The 15,551-nt window shown below is 38.6% G+C and overlaps 1 long non-coding RNA gene across 3 annotated transcripts in view; it reads right to left on the bottom strand.

The window, feature by feature from the left end:
• The window catches only part of LOC148132585 (uncharacterized), a 62,190-nt gene that overhangs the window by 13,857 nt on the left and 32,782 nt on the right, over nucleotides 1-15,551 (bottom strand). For 2 of the 3 annotated variants that reach the window (XR_015748251.1, XR_015748253.1), the window contains one exon: nucleotides 604-667. The exons of the other annotated variant lie outside the window; for it this stretch is intronic. This is a non-coding gene — a long non-coding RNA (uncharacterized LOC148132585). The remainder of the gene's footprint in view (nucleotides 1-603; nucleotides 668-15,551) is intronic. 3 annotated transcript variants of the gene reach the window in all.

Below are 15,551 nucleotides of genomic sequence, written 5' to 3'. Positions count from 1 at the left end.
GGAAGGGAGGGAGGGAATTCTCAATGAAGATATACAGGAAGTGTTACTTAGTAAAAAAAGGTGAATCATTTTTTTAAAGTTTAGCACAAAGAGATAACATTCAGAAGTGATTCAGACAAATGCATCTCTAATTCCCTGGAGTGGAGAGCATGGGTGGCACAATCAGATTTATAAGATTCTTATATCCAGTCCTAATAAAAAATAATTTTACAGTGGAGTTGATTTCCTAGGCTGGTCTAAATAGCAGTTGACAAAAAGCAAACAAAAGTCTATAATCAAGGACATAAATGTCCAGCCAATCCCTGACTATTAATTATAAAATGAAGAAGAAGATAGGGCCCATGCGCCCATCATCTGCTCCTCTGTGTTTTGTCTATTGGATTGTGAGGCGCTAAATGAAAATCTTCCTTTAAACAAATTCCCAAAGCTTATTAGAGAACAGTTAGTTTTTCATTCATTTGTTTCTTTGGGTCTTTATATTCACTTTTCTTAATTGTCTGCTGTAAATGGTGAATTCATATAAGGTCACATTTATCTTAGGATGTATCATTCCTCAAGTCCCAGACAGCTTGCCTGGTCCAAATGGTTTAATATATCACTCACTTAAAAGAAATACAAAGAAGACCTTTGGCCATCCTTGTTCAAATTGTTGGTAGTTTCTGCATCACTGCAAAAAAAAAAAAGTGAGGTCCCCACTTTTTAAAATTTTTTCCTGTCATATAGAAAAATATAAAATCTTTAAATTCTGCAATATATACATGCACTGAGTTGTCTTATTTTGTGTTCAAGGATACTATCCCCAAAAAGCTTTTGAAACTGTTCGTCTCTTCAATTTCCTTTAAAACTGATATAAGCAAAGACCCTACCAGGGCTCATTTGCTGCAAAATTCATGCAGCTGTTGACAAAATTACAGAAATGTTCCTAATGGGAATGAAACATAGAAACAAAATGGGATGAAATAAAAGCCAGGGCTAGCAAAGAATGCAGAACTAGTAAGGTTATCTAGCCCAGCCTTTGGCAGAATTGTCTATATCAGGAGATAACAAACAAGTTAATTTGTCTTGCCCAAGTGACTTGTACAATAGTCAAGGAACAGAAAGATCTGAAGTCATATCCATCAGATATTTTTATGGTTATAAGATTATGCTGGATGAAGGGTTCTGTATAAATGTTTATTTAAATTTGTTTATTGTTAAACCCAAGTAGACTTGTCACTGATTTGTAGGTTGCTAAGCAGAGTTTGTAGCTTTCTGCTAGCACTTCCATTTCTTCAATTGTTGCTCAGGACTGGGAAGTGATTTGAGATAAGTGGGCCAAATTTATGGCAAACCAGGAATGTTAACACTATGTCATAATAAATTTCATAAAGTCTAGACTTCACGCTGTAAGAAAAGGAGGGCAGGAGGACCAACCTGGTTTATTTGATATAACATTTATACAGAATTCTTCATCCAACATTATCTTATAACCATAAAAAAAAATCCTATGGATATGCAAACAAAGACTATACAGCAAACAGCTAACACCCTAGAAGATAGACTCAAGATCCAGATGGATCTTGATAGACTTAAACCCTGGGCCCTATCTAACAAAATGAAATTCAATGTAGAGAAAAGTAAAATCTTACACTTAGGCAAGAAAAACTAAAAGTACACATATAGACAGGCTTAATAGCAGTAACTATGAGAGGGATCTCGGAGTCTTAGTGGACAACCAGTTAAATATGAGCCAGCAGTGTGCAGCGGCAGCCAAAACAGCCAACACAATCCTAAATTGAATTAACAGAGGGATACAGTCAAGATCAAGTGCGGTACTAATACCACTCTATAAAGCCTTAGTAAGACCACACCTAGAGTACTGCATCCAGTTTTGGTCACCACATAATAAAAAAGATGTTGAGACTCTAGAAATAGTACAGAGAAGAGCAACCAGGATGATGAGGGGACTGGAGACTGAAATATAGAGGAACTGGGCATGGCTAATCTAGTGAAAAGAAGGAATGGGGAGACATGATAGCAGTCTTCCAATATTTGAGGGGCTGCCACAGAGAGGAGGGGATCAAGCTATTTTCCAAGGCACCTGAAGGCCAGACAAGGAATAATGGATGGAAATTGATCAAGGAGAAGTTCAACCTAGAAATAAGGGGAAATTTTCTGATAGTGAGAACAATCAACCAATGGAATAGCTTGCCTTCAGAAGTTATGAGAGCTTTATCACTGGAGGCTTTCAAGAAGAGACTGGACTGCCATTTGTCAGAAATGGTGTGGGGTCTCCTGCTTGGGTGGGTGGGGGGTTGGACTAGATGACCTACAAGGTCCTTTCCAACTCTGTTAATCTAATCTAAAAGCAAATGAAAGGCTATTCTAATCCAGCAAAAGTTTCTAATATAAAGGTACAACCTCATAACTGCAATACATAGAAACATGCTCATCCCACAAACATCATTTAAAACAAGTTGCTATGATTAACGCATTTTAAGCCTTCTTCTTAAGACCTAAACTTAATTTTTTTCCATAGTAGAATTGTCTAATTCCCACGAAACCCATGCCTCTTTTGTCTGATTCCCAGCTAAACAAACATATGGGTTTGTATCATGCACAGTGAATGAACTATTGTGGTATCTTAACTGTGCTAAAGCTTCGGTTGCTTCTCTCTGCCTTCCATTAAAATGTCAGTTGATAAACACTATAATCAGGATTAAATCTTTCAGAAACATTTGTTTTACCGAGAGTGATTTATTTTCTATTTGTTTATCCTGCATTATGCCTTATCCCACAGAAGGAAAAAAAATGTTCTTTTTCTAATGTTGATGGTTATTTCCTGACATAGCGATGAAGAAGAAAACAAACAGCAGGTGCTTATGTCTGGCCAACATAGGAAAACTGCCTTTTTTCATCATATATTGTGGTACACTAATCTGTGACTCTTAAAAGAAAGAGCTGAATCATTAAGCAGGCAAACACTTCATTTTCTTCAAATAGATGTTCTAGGCAATACGGTGAAACACAGCTATGGAGCTAAATAAATGAGTCAGAAATATTACACATTAATTGAAGCATAAAGGTTAAACTCAGCAAAGGACAGGGCCAGGCAAGTTGGATCAACTTAATTTTAATATTCTTATATTCAAACAAGGCTGCTCTCTTGTTTGTTCTTCTATATTTGGTCCCATCATACAATCTGCAGGACAAGTGCAACCGTTATTACTCCAGTGTTACACAGACTGTCGTATGAGATACACTAGACATGTTCAAGTATCCTTGATGAAGGTATGATTTCTCTCCAGTCAATGCATAAAAGTTGGGGAATAGCAGAGATAAATTGCAAAGATACAGGGAATTGGAGCTAACCTGAGTAGTTTCATCTTCTGGTTCAGGAGTGTCAAACTCGCATGGTCACAGCATCATCACATGATGTATCATGACTTTTTCTCCCTTTGCTAAACCAAGCGTGGGCGTGGCAAACACACATGATACATCTGGCCTGTGGGTCGTGAGTTTGACAGCCCTGTTCTGGTTAATCAAATGACACTTATTCATGCAAAGCATTTGAAAAAGAAAGAGCCTACTGCCAATTCTTCTGTTTGGACCAAGAAAAGTCTGGTTACTCAACAAACCAGAAAATATTCCTCAAGAAATGTTCCATTTACATCCAGTGCTAGATATCCTGGCATCTTTCCAAGAGCTCACAAGAGAAATGAGCCTCTACTGAAGAAATTTCAGCTTCAACTGCAACTATACAAGAGCACACAACAGGTACAAATTCAATGTTAACCGCTCCAAACTTGATTGCAGAAAGTACGACTTCAGCAACAGAGTGGTCAATGCCTGGAATGCAAAACCTGACTCTGTTGTTACATCCTCAAATCCCCACTCCTTTAAACTCAAACTATCCACTATTGACCTCACCCCATTCCTAAGAGGTCTGAAAGGGGCGTGCATAAGTGCACCATTGTGTCTCCCATCCCTGTCCTATTGTCCCCATTTATTCATACCTATTTCCTGTATTCTTACTCATGTTTATACTTATACCTATTATCTTGTAAGCGATTGACAAATAAAATAAATAAATAAATTTCAACTAATCTGGAGCGCTGGTTAAAAGGCCTACTTCTAGCTTATACTTGGAAAGAGAATGCTGAAACAGATTCAAGCTATGACACACCTGCTATTTCCTTAAGATATGCATCTCTAAATGAAGGGTAACCCAACAAAGTCAGATATTTGAGATGGCAGCCCTCTGGTCTTGATGTCTTTTTTTACACAATTATTTTACATACCCATCCAACATTTCCCAGCCACCAGAGAGGCAGCTGCCTTTGGAAGCTGATATGAGTGAGGAGGAAGAACAGTTGGGGCCTGTTCCAGATGCATGTATGCGCAAAGCTGTTAGGAGTGGAGAACAATGGAGGTCAAGGAGTCAATTTGGGAAACAAAGCACATGTGGACACTGAATGGCCCCTCCCTGGCTGGGGAATAAATAGAAGGAAAAAGGGAGTGGTGGTTGTAGGACACATCAGTTCAGATTTCTGAAGATTTGGCTCATCAGATTTTGTGCCTCAGACACTGGGAGCTCATGGTCTGGCAATTATCTCAAGGAACTGATGAGGACTGTTATTTCATTTAACTATTTGAAAGACTATTGTCTGGACTTTTCAGTGTGTAAATGCCATTAATTCACAGGAGATAAATAAAGAGGGGTTTTTAGAGACAAGGAATCTGTTTCTTGTTTCTGCTAAGACCGGGTCAGAACACACACGTCTTACAAAACACTACTGTAAATCATTTATAGATACTAACTAAAATTTATTCATTTCATAAGAATAAGAAAAGCTTGAACTAATGCTAAATAATAAAAGAGATGGAGGTGGATAAGTCCTCTTTGAAATGACAACCGTGACTGTAATTTATGGAATTATATTGTCAATTTCTCACATATTCGAACAGAAATTCTTTGAGGACCTAGAATATTTTGAAGGGAGAGAGAAAGAGGGAAGATATTTGTTTCAGGAACTGCTGAAAATATGATGTATAATTTAAGAAATTCTGGAACAAAGCGGACAATGTGAGCAACTGAGAGATACATCACAAAGCAGCTCAGTCTATCTCTGAAGATACCAAGCACAGCTGCTGGTAAACAGAGAACTAGATCACCGCCATTCAGCCTGAAGGCTCATCACTGCTTCAGTAGGAAGGGATCTGATCAATGGTGGGATTCAAATAATTTAACAACCAGTTTGCCCAGGGTCAGGTTGGCTGTCATGGAGGCGTGGCCCATCCTCATCCTCCAGCCCCACTGCACATACGGGACATCCTGACTGTGGGTGAACTGGTTGTTAAATTACCCAGCCACCCTGCTATCAAAGTAGATTCAGGGCACTACACTGCAACGGAGAAATGGGCAATGGAGCAAATGGTACGAGAGAAGGAGGAGGAGCAGGGAGAAGAAAGAGGAAAGCAGTGTTCTCCTTCCCTTGCGCCATTGCCCATTTCTCCATTGCAGCACAGTGCAGCTCCCAGAATCCACTTTGATAGTGGGGGTGAGTAATTTAACAACCGGATCACCTGAACCAGTGTGAACTGGCTATATTCATTTTCATCTGGTAACCCTAATCAATACAGGATAGCCCATAATCTGAAACAGGTCATCTTCTTCAAAAAGACAGTTTAAACCTAACCTCGAGTCTAGAACCAACCTCAGTCACTGTGTGTTTCTCAGTCTCTGGGTAATTATCTAATTGTTATCAAAAGACTAGAACATCTTTGAGAAAAAGTAATGCAGTGGGAGTTCATTTCTTTGAGAAATTGTTTTCCGAAAAATGGGCTGTTTTAATCACTGACCACTGAGCTGTGAATGGCAGTTGTTCCACACCAAGTCCTCTCACCATCTTTTCACCTTTCCTTCTGTTGCACCCTAATTAAAAAATTCAAATGAAGTGCAGTTCTGTACTGCACTCCCCACAATTGATTTTAACAAACATTACCTTAAATTATTAATAAAATACAAATGTCAAACCATTATAATACAGATTAAAAGTTTCAAAATATATTTACTGCTTCCAGCTGAAAAATGTTTCCCTTTGTTATTTAAAAAAAAAGAAATCCTCAGCACCTTCCCACTGTTTGGATGAAGACTGTTTTAATAGCTTTACTTTTACCTCAGACACAAGGCTATTAACAGCAACTGAAAATCCCCGGGTAGACATTTACATTTTCATGGCTCAGCAATACAACAATTCAATTAGTAGCCTAAGAGTTTGCATCCTCAGCTTGGTTTTCAAGTTTCTTTCCAAAAGAAATGATGCCCATGATATATTTTTTAAAAAAAACATGTCAAGCAAAAATACCCCAGCCAAAATGAAGAAAATACAGAACTAGGTGGAAATATTTAATAGGGTTTTAATGCACATATGATGTTACATTATATTGAGCAGGGTTGGGATTCAACTGGTATTACTACTGGTTCAGTGACTACATTTTGCGTGCAGGTGTAAAAAATCCTGAAGCTGTGCCTCCCGGACTGCTGAAAAGCGCTGCGCGCAGGTGCGCAGCATTTGAAAAACCTCTTTTTTCCTGCTTTTTCAGCCTCAGCTGTGCCACGCAAAGCAGCTGAGGCTGAAAAAGCAGGAAATAAAAGACAAGTAAGAGCCCGGGAGGGCGGGTGGCCAAATAGCAGCAAACACCAAAATGGTTTGGTGTCTGCTGCTCTTCAGAGCTACCGGTTCTATAGAACCAAGCAGAACTGGTAGCATCCGGTTCTACAACCCCTGATTCTACTGGTTTATAACCACTGATATTGAGTCATAATTTCTTCCTCTAGGATAAATTGGCAGTGCCTCCAAATAAAGCTTCGAGAAAAAGGTTTAGCTTTTAATATATGTATTAAATTTATAACCCACTTAAAGTCCTGAAGGAATACATCAGGTTATAATATGTCAGATAGATACATTTGATCCTAGTCTGGATATGCCAGAGACTAAATCTGGTACTTTCTGCATTCAAGACAAATTCACTATCAGTAATCTGAGGTCCATCCCCCAAATAATAAACTATTCCTTCATTTTAATTTTATTTATGCACACACACACATATGAAACTCAGGCAACTCAAAATATATTCCAGCAATATGCAAATGCACATCTTCTATTAATGTTAGGACTTTCTTCTGCATAACAGCACAAGATTTATTGTATGACTATGTTATTTTTTTAAAATTCATTGCGACAAGTCAGTCACAAAGAAATACAAACTAATACAGGAAAATGCTCATTGCTAATTCTCCTTAATGGCACCCATTTATTTCATCGCCCTCTCCCCCAAACATCAAGAACTGAACGCCCAACTGGAAATCATTCTCCATAAAGTATTATTTGCATTTGCCTTCTTGCTGAGATGAATCAGCAATATTACATTTTCTAGATCATAATACGTCAATAGATTATATATATTAAATAAAATCCCTGGTGACTAAATAATAATACCCAGATATGTCAAGCCATTCATTTCTCATTTGGCATAATAGTCTTGCTGCAAGGGCAAAAATACATTTTGTTTCTTAAAGTGAACAATTTATACACTAGGAAACATAATCATTTCCTCTGATGAATGATCATAGGTTGGCATGACGGTCCACATGACTATTATTGAACAGATGCCTGGTTTCTGACAAGCTAATCTTTATCTTTGGAGACTAAATAGGATGTGACAGAAACTAAACTGTTAGACTAACATTAAATTGGCACAACTTTTAGAGCTCTTGTCCCAAGGGTGCTTTTCAAAGATAACTGGATTTCCTTGGTTTTTTCTTTCTTCTTTGAAGACATTTAGCTTCTCAACTAAGAAGCTTCTTAAGTTCTTCAGAAATCATAAAAGAACATCTAGAAGATGTTGGAAAAGATATGTCCTCAAAAAAGAATAAATAGTGTGGAACGAGCAAAGGCCTGTCAAAATATACTCAAGAAGTCAAGGAATTCAAAGAAACCAAAAGAGCTCCATCAGATATTTTCTAAGTAAAAGAAAGCCAAAACAAACCAGTACATACAGCACCCAATGGTATCAGAAAATGGCTACCACAGCATCCACACTTCTGTTTCCTTCAATACCTGTATTTTTATCTGAGAAAGATAAATTGTTTGTCTTTAACCAAAAATGGATGAAATCAAAGAAAGTGAAAGGTTACAAAAAGGTCTTGCTGAAGATTAAAATAAAAGAGCACTTCTACCTTCTTTGAAAAGGAAGATGATAGTAACAGTTCGCACAAGTTGTTTGTGACTTTCAATACATTGGTTGCTGTAGCAACTAATGTGGAATCTGAATTGTCATGTTGCTGTTGCTGTCCTGAAACACTCATAAAACACCAATATATATTCTATCCATAGAATACTTATATTCGATTACTGGTGGATGACTGGAAAACTAGGCCATAGAAATATGAAGGTTTTCTTTATTATACTGAGGTGTCATCTTGTTTTATAGATATCATCTTGGTTATTCATTATGAATAATTTCATAATTTTACTAAAATATGGAGTTGTAAAGCAGGATATCTACAATTCAGATATTATCACTGCTATGTATTTCCCGTCAGGTGAAATACCTATAAAGATTGTGAGGATGGGTGTCCCTTCAGAAAAATAAAGCCAGGAACAAAAGTATAACACAATGCGATTCCAGAGGGACGATGGATTGTTTAGCCAGCTTTAATCATTGTCTCCTGGAACTTAATGGAAGATTAGATGATAGACAGATGATAGACAGATAGACAGACAGACAGACAGATCAGACAGACAGACAGACAATACAAATAGAGCTGGATTGGACCTTAGAGGTTTTCTAGTCCAACCCCTTGTTCAAGCAGGAGACCCTATACCATTTCAGACAAGTGGCTGTCTTCTTAAAAGCCTTCAGTGATGGAGCACCCCAACTTCTGAAGGCAAGCTGTTCCACTGGATAATTGTCCTCATAGTTCGGAAGTATCTCCTTAATTCCAGGTTGTTTCTCTCCTTGCTTGGTTTCCATTCATTGTTTCTTGTCTTGCCTTCTGGTGTTTCGACCCTTTCTTCTTTGTGGCACCTCAAATACTGGAATACTACTATCATGTCCGATAAGAAAGAAAGAAAGAAAGAAAGAAAGAAAGGAAGGAAGGAAGGAAGGAAGGAAGGAAGGAAGAAAGAAAGAAAGAAAGAAAGAAAGAAAGAAAGAAAGAAAGAAAGAAAGAAAGAAAGAAAGAAAGAAAAAGAAAGAAAGAAAGAAAGAAAGAAAGAAAGAAAGAAAGAAAGAAAGAAAGAAAGAAAGAAAGAAAGAAAGAAAGAAAGAAAGAAAGAAAGGGAGGGAGAGAGGGGGAAGGGGGAGGGGGAGAGAGAGATGGCCATGTACTTTCCTTGGCAGCAGCAGTACTTTGCCATGGTTTTTTCTGCTTTTTTGTGTGTATGTATGTAATCTAATTTACAGATTTGAGGATTTTTGCTGGTCTCCCATCTGGTTACTAACCTGATCTTAACTTAGCTTTTTCAAGACCAATCAATGTAAGCTACATGTTGCCACATGCTGTGCTAAAGGACTTGACATCTAGCCAAGAAAATTATACTATAGTTACTCAGTAATTAGCCACAGAGTAAGAATATTTCCCTTCAGAGAATTCCACAGAATCCCCCAAATGAGTTGTCCCTCAGATGTATACCAAAATTTCCCTTAAGTTCCTTCCATGTATCACATTTGCATTGATTAGCTCTGTACTTTTATGATCTCATACCATTATCTCTTGGGGAGGATGTCTCTCTTTATTTTCATTGCTCGGAGTACTTTAGAAATTGCTAGGTTTTCTATATGAAATGCTTGGTCTCTGTCAACATTCAGCATGGATTATTTTTCCATTGGTAAGAACTTCATAGTTTCTGCCTTCTGGGCTCTCCTTTCACCCCACACTGGTACTGTGAGAAGAGCAGGCAGAGCGTAGGGGCAGAATCAAAAGAGGACTCAATCTAGAATCCTTATGTGTCTGCAAACACTCCAGGTCTGGCCTTCTTTGAATCTCATTAACTCTTATCTAGCACCAATTTAGTGCTGACCATTTGTTGACCAGATACTTGGGTATAGACTTGAGCAACAGATCTTCTGAACTGGAATTTACATGTGATCCTGATTCTTAGCTTTTGAACCCACAGTGATTTTTTATGATTACCAAATATACATACACATTTTGGGAGGGAGCAAGACACTATTGGAACATGGGGGGGGGGTGCTCTTCAGTTGGTCGACATCTTGAGGTGAAAACAGACTTGACTCATGTTTAGATTTTTTTCTGACGTTTTGAGGAATGATAATAGAGGTGGTGAGGAAGTGCACTTATTCCTTTTCTCCAGAATCACTGGCCATCTAGAGGAAGCTGATAGGCCAGGGGTGTCAAACTCACGTTGTCAAGGTGGTATCACGTGATGTATCAGGACTTTTTTCGCCTTCGCTAAACTGGGTGTGGCTGTGGCCAGCACCTGACGCATTTGGCCTGATTGACAGCCCTGTGATAGGCTATGGAGGAAAAAGGCCTTTTCATTTGTGGTATCTCATTTTTTCAGCCCTTTGAGGTACTCCAGACAAGAAGTACAATCCATGAGTACTAACATTACATTTATGGTAAAGTTTCAGTAACATAATCTTGCACTTCTCTGAAAGCACTTCTCCCATTTTTTGCTTTTACTCTCCAAAAAACTAAGTAAACACTTCCCACACCTTTTTCCTTCTGTGGCTGAGATACCTGATGGCTGTCTAACCTACACCTCTTCCCCCTGTCTCCCAAGGTCTTGTGGGCATACAATTACATTTTTGTGATTCATTTCCCAAGAAAGCTGGCTAGTGCCAGTTTTTTAGGTGCTACTCCAAACTAGGATGGAGGGGATGGGAAAAGAGGTGTGACAATATTATAATTCAAATGCCACGATTTAACACATACATCAGATGTTGGAATGCCATATATAATTGTGGCATTCGTATGGCATCACTATATGCACCATTATTTAACTTTTCTGATGTTTAATTTTTTCACTGTTTTTATGGCTTGATATGTAGTTGGACAGTTATCAAAAATAAATACACATTTTTAATTAGGTTCTGATTGTGTTTTTTTATCAGTTATGAACTGTCCTAAAATTTTAAAATAAAATGTGATGTAGAGATTTATATCCTAATTAAAAAGAAAGAATGAATCTCAATGATCTCCTGTCTCTATCTGCAACATTATATGAATAATGCTGGCCTATCTTGGAAATAAGTGAGAATGTTTGCAAGAATATATTAATGCTAATTATTACCGTATATACTCGAGTATAAGTCGACCCGAATATAAGCCGAGGCACCTAATTTTACACAAAAAACTGGGAAAACTTATTGACTCAAGTATAAGCCGAGGGTGGGAAATGCAGCAGCTACTGGTAAATTTCAAAAATAAAAATAATTAATTTGGGAAATGATCTCACTATCTCACGTCGCCTCGGGAAGGGAAAGGCAAAGCGCTTTTTGCCTTTCCCTTCCCGGCTGGGGCTGTTGGGAGTCGCTGCCGCCGGCGCGGCCCCAGTCCCGCCGCCTCGGGAAGGGAAAGGCAAAGCGCTTTTGCCTTTCCCTTCCCGGCTGGGCTGTTGGGAGTCGCTGCCGCCGGCGCGGCCCCAGTCCCAGGTCGCCTCGGGAAGGGAAAGGCCACGGCTTGGAAGGCCGCCGCTGGAGCGAAGCTGCGCGCAGCCGCTGCACTAGCATCGGATTGGGCATGCCGGATGGTTCCGACTGAGCCCCGAGCGTCGTCTTTGGCGCCCGCCCAGCGCCGCGGAGCTCCCTGTACCGGGAGAAGGGGAAGACACCCCCCCCGGGGCGGGGCAGGGAGAGGAGCTTCTCCCGCCCGCCCCTCTTTCCGTGTCCCCGCAGGACGACCCCCACCCTGCAGTCGCCGCTGCTTGAAAGAGACGGGCCGGGGGTGGGTAGAAAGGCGCCGGGCGCCCTTGGAGGAGAAGTTCCCGCGTTCGCCTGTCTGCCCGCGGATGTCAGCGGAGCTTTGCCGCTGCTTCGTCCGGGGTCTCTGGGCAAACACGTCCACCCGAGTGGGGCTTGTCGCCTCCGGCATGCAACGAGCGCTGCCCTCGGATTCCCTGTCCGGTTGCCCCCCTTTTGAGGGTGATGGCAGTAAACTGTTCCCGTAGCAGCGGCTGCTCCACACCATTTTTTTTTCAGAGGGAAATCTGACTCGAGTATAAGCCGAGGGGGATTTTTCAGCACAAAAAATGGGCTGAAAAACTCGGCTTATACTCGAGTATATACGGTATTATTGTTGTTCAAATAAAGAACTTCAGTCTATTTATAAAAATGAAAGGGTAAAATTATAGCAGAATTGCATATTTATTCTCTGTAATATTGTTGACCATTGAAATTAAGAATGGTGACATTAGCAGGGAAAAAAACCCAGAGTCTGAGGAAATGAGGATTTCTGTATAATTCAGCAGACGCCTTTGGCAAGAGAAGTATATAAATTGCCACTAATTTCTTGTTTCAAATATGTTAATCTGACCTTTTTCAAAAGGCAACAGAGACTTTTTATGAAATGTAAATATTAAAAGAAGAAAGAAGAAAGGTTATAATGAAAACCTGCTGGGGATCAATTTCAAAGGTACGGGAAGAACAGCAAATGGAGCAATATTTGCTATTTGAAAAGTAGATCTGAACTATTTAGAAATGTAGTTTAATTATTGGTAAAGTTTGGTAAAGTTCAACATTTTATTTGGGTTGCTGATTGTGGTTGCTTTGGATTTTCTTTTACTGGGATTTAACTATTTTTATATTTTGTTGCATGCATTTTATATTTTTTTATGTTATTCTGCATATCGGTCCATGGATCCATACTTTTGTTTGCTTTGTTAGTTTTGCTATAGTGCTCTATGGATCCAAAGACTGGCTACAATTTAAAATAGTGATATTAGTAACTCAGAAGAGTAGGTTAAGGCTTCATAAGATTGATGTATGGGAACTGTGGTTAGCTGCAACTTAAATAGGAATAAATGTACAGAATTCATTCTGCTTACTGTGTGGAGGAATTAGAGAAACTACTTAAGCCTGGTCATTTGAGTCATAGATAATAATATAATAATACTGGTATGTAACCAATTACACTTAAGAAGTTGCCAAACTATAATTCTCAACATTCCTAGGAAGCATAGATAGCAGTGAGGGATGTTGGGAGTTATAATTCAGCGACACCTGAATTTTAGTTTGCAAACCCATGTTCTAGTGCCTAATATTCCAGATTAGTTTTCTCTAGAATTTGCAAGTTATCTATTCCACAGGAAGCACTTGTATCCAATTACTAAAGTAATACATTTTCACTTCATTGCTTATTGGACTTTCAGGTGCCTAAATGAAAACTATTAATTCTAAAAATAGTGAATGCATGAAACATAAATAATATTTTAAGGCCCCATGGTTTTCATGTGCTAATCTTAAATTTAAATTTGGGGGCTGTTCAATTTGCCAATTTATGGCCTAAATCAATTATTTGTGGAACTCCTGGAGCCTTACCATGTATAACCATACCCTCACATCCTGGGCATAAATTGTTTCAATTTCTACCCTCAAAACGTTACAGGGCATTGCACACCAGGACAACTAGACACAAGGACAGTTTTTCCCCCACATGCCATCACTCTGCTAAACAACTAATTCCCACAACACTGTCAAACTATTTACTAGTTTAGTACCTTGTGACTAAGTGCCTCACAAGGTACTTAGTTTCATAGGGAGCGTGCATAAGCGCACCAACGTGCCTACCGTCCCTGTCCTATTGTTTCTTTTTTTCTTATTCGTATCCATTACATGTATTCATAACTATGTTTATACTTATACCTGTTATCTTATAATCGCTTGACAAAATAAAATAAATAAAAAATAAAACTAAGACTGTATTACTATTATTCTTCTCATCCTTCCTATTACCTATCTCCTTTTCTACTTATGATTATAATCTTGTTGCTTGTATCTTATGATTTATATTGTTTTATTCAGTTTCCTAGAATGATTTTGATTGCTTATTTAGTATCCTATGATGATCACTAAGTGTTGTAACTTATGATTTATGATGAATGAATTTATGATGACTATGATCATGATTCGTCACTTATATCTTTTATATAAACTGAGAGCTTATGCACCAAAGACAAATTCTTTGGGTGTCCAATCACACTTGGCCAATAAATTCTATTTTAATCTGTAAGAAATAGAAAACTCTTGTCCACTGTTTTAGGCATAAACTAAGGCTAAGGTTTGTTCAAGCATTCACCTAAGCCTGTGAATGCCCATAAATAGATGGAAAAATGGGGGAAGACATACACTAATCCTCTCAAAATATCCTGGCCCTCAATTACCTTGCTCTTTGGTCTTCCTTAGTTCACAAGATCTGAAGTGGAGCTGTCCTCATGGTCATGTGAATATAAGAACAGTCCTCAATCAATCTAAGTTCCAACTAAATTTGGTACCAGGTTACAGGGTTCTCTCCCCTCCCCCCCTCCCCCCCGCCCACTGAAGCTATGTAAGAACAACTCACCTTCATTTGTCCTACTCAGGACATAATAGGACAAGATAGGACAGTTAGACTACAGGGACATAAGTGAAATGCTTCATCCTCTACTCATTTTAAGCCGTCACACAATTAAGCAAATGATTGTACAGGCTATAAAATGTTTTCAAAATACTTCTTTGCTTCTCACTTAATCCAGGGATAGATAATCCATGTGGATTGCATTTGGCCTCTCAAGACCTCTGTGGCTCCCTCCAGACTCCTTCTGGAATGATGAGGTCAACATTTTTTAACATTTGAGGAATGAAGCATTTTGGCAAGGTTGCATGCATGCTCCATAACAATGACTAGGCATCGAGTTATGGAACATTATGGAAACTATCCATATTTCATTATGGAAACTATCCATATTTCATGTGGCAGAGTTTATTTCTGCATCTCCACTCTTTTCATTGTAGCAAAATTGGCCTTTAGTATAATGGATAACATACTTTGTGTAGAAATAATTGAAGAAATTGCAAATGATTTATATGTACACAGAAATGTGAAGAATAAGTCTGTCATAAAACATAACACATTGCTGTATTTTTTATAAAATATGAATTAAAATGTCTTGTGTAACAACTATACTATATAGAGCAAATGGAATTTTTTTGTGGTTTGTAGGAATCACAATCAAGTGTTAAAATGTCTTAGACATACAAACAGAAGATTTCATGAAGTATTTATATCTATGGATGAGGTTGTTGTGAACAAGGTGTTAAAGTAGGATCCTACTTGAATTACATTGCTGTTGACAGATCCTGGGGATAGATTCCTTTGCTAGCCAAAGTGTATAAACAATCTGTTGCTGGAGGAACTAAATATCCATGTCCAAGATACATGTTGCTCCAGGGACTAATTGTCTGACATCAGGTATGTCTTTTTTGGAATAAGAGAACTATTTGGGAAAAGCTGTCTAGGTGTAAACATGAGAAACAAGTTCTAATTTTGGGAGATTAAAAACAGA

This window comes from Notechis scutatus, chromosome 2 (genome assembly GCF_049901735.1).
Source record: "Notechis scutatus isolate UNSWTSFEM ecotype Mainland chromosome 2, rNotScu1.2, whole genome shotgun sequence".
Lineage (NCBI taxonomy): Eukaryota > Metazoa > Chordata > Lepidosauria > Squamata > Elapidae > Notechis > Notechis scutatus.
This window is presented reverse-complemented; position numbering and strand designations above follow the sequence as displayed.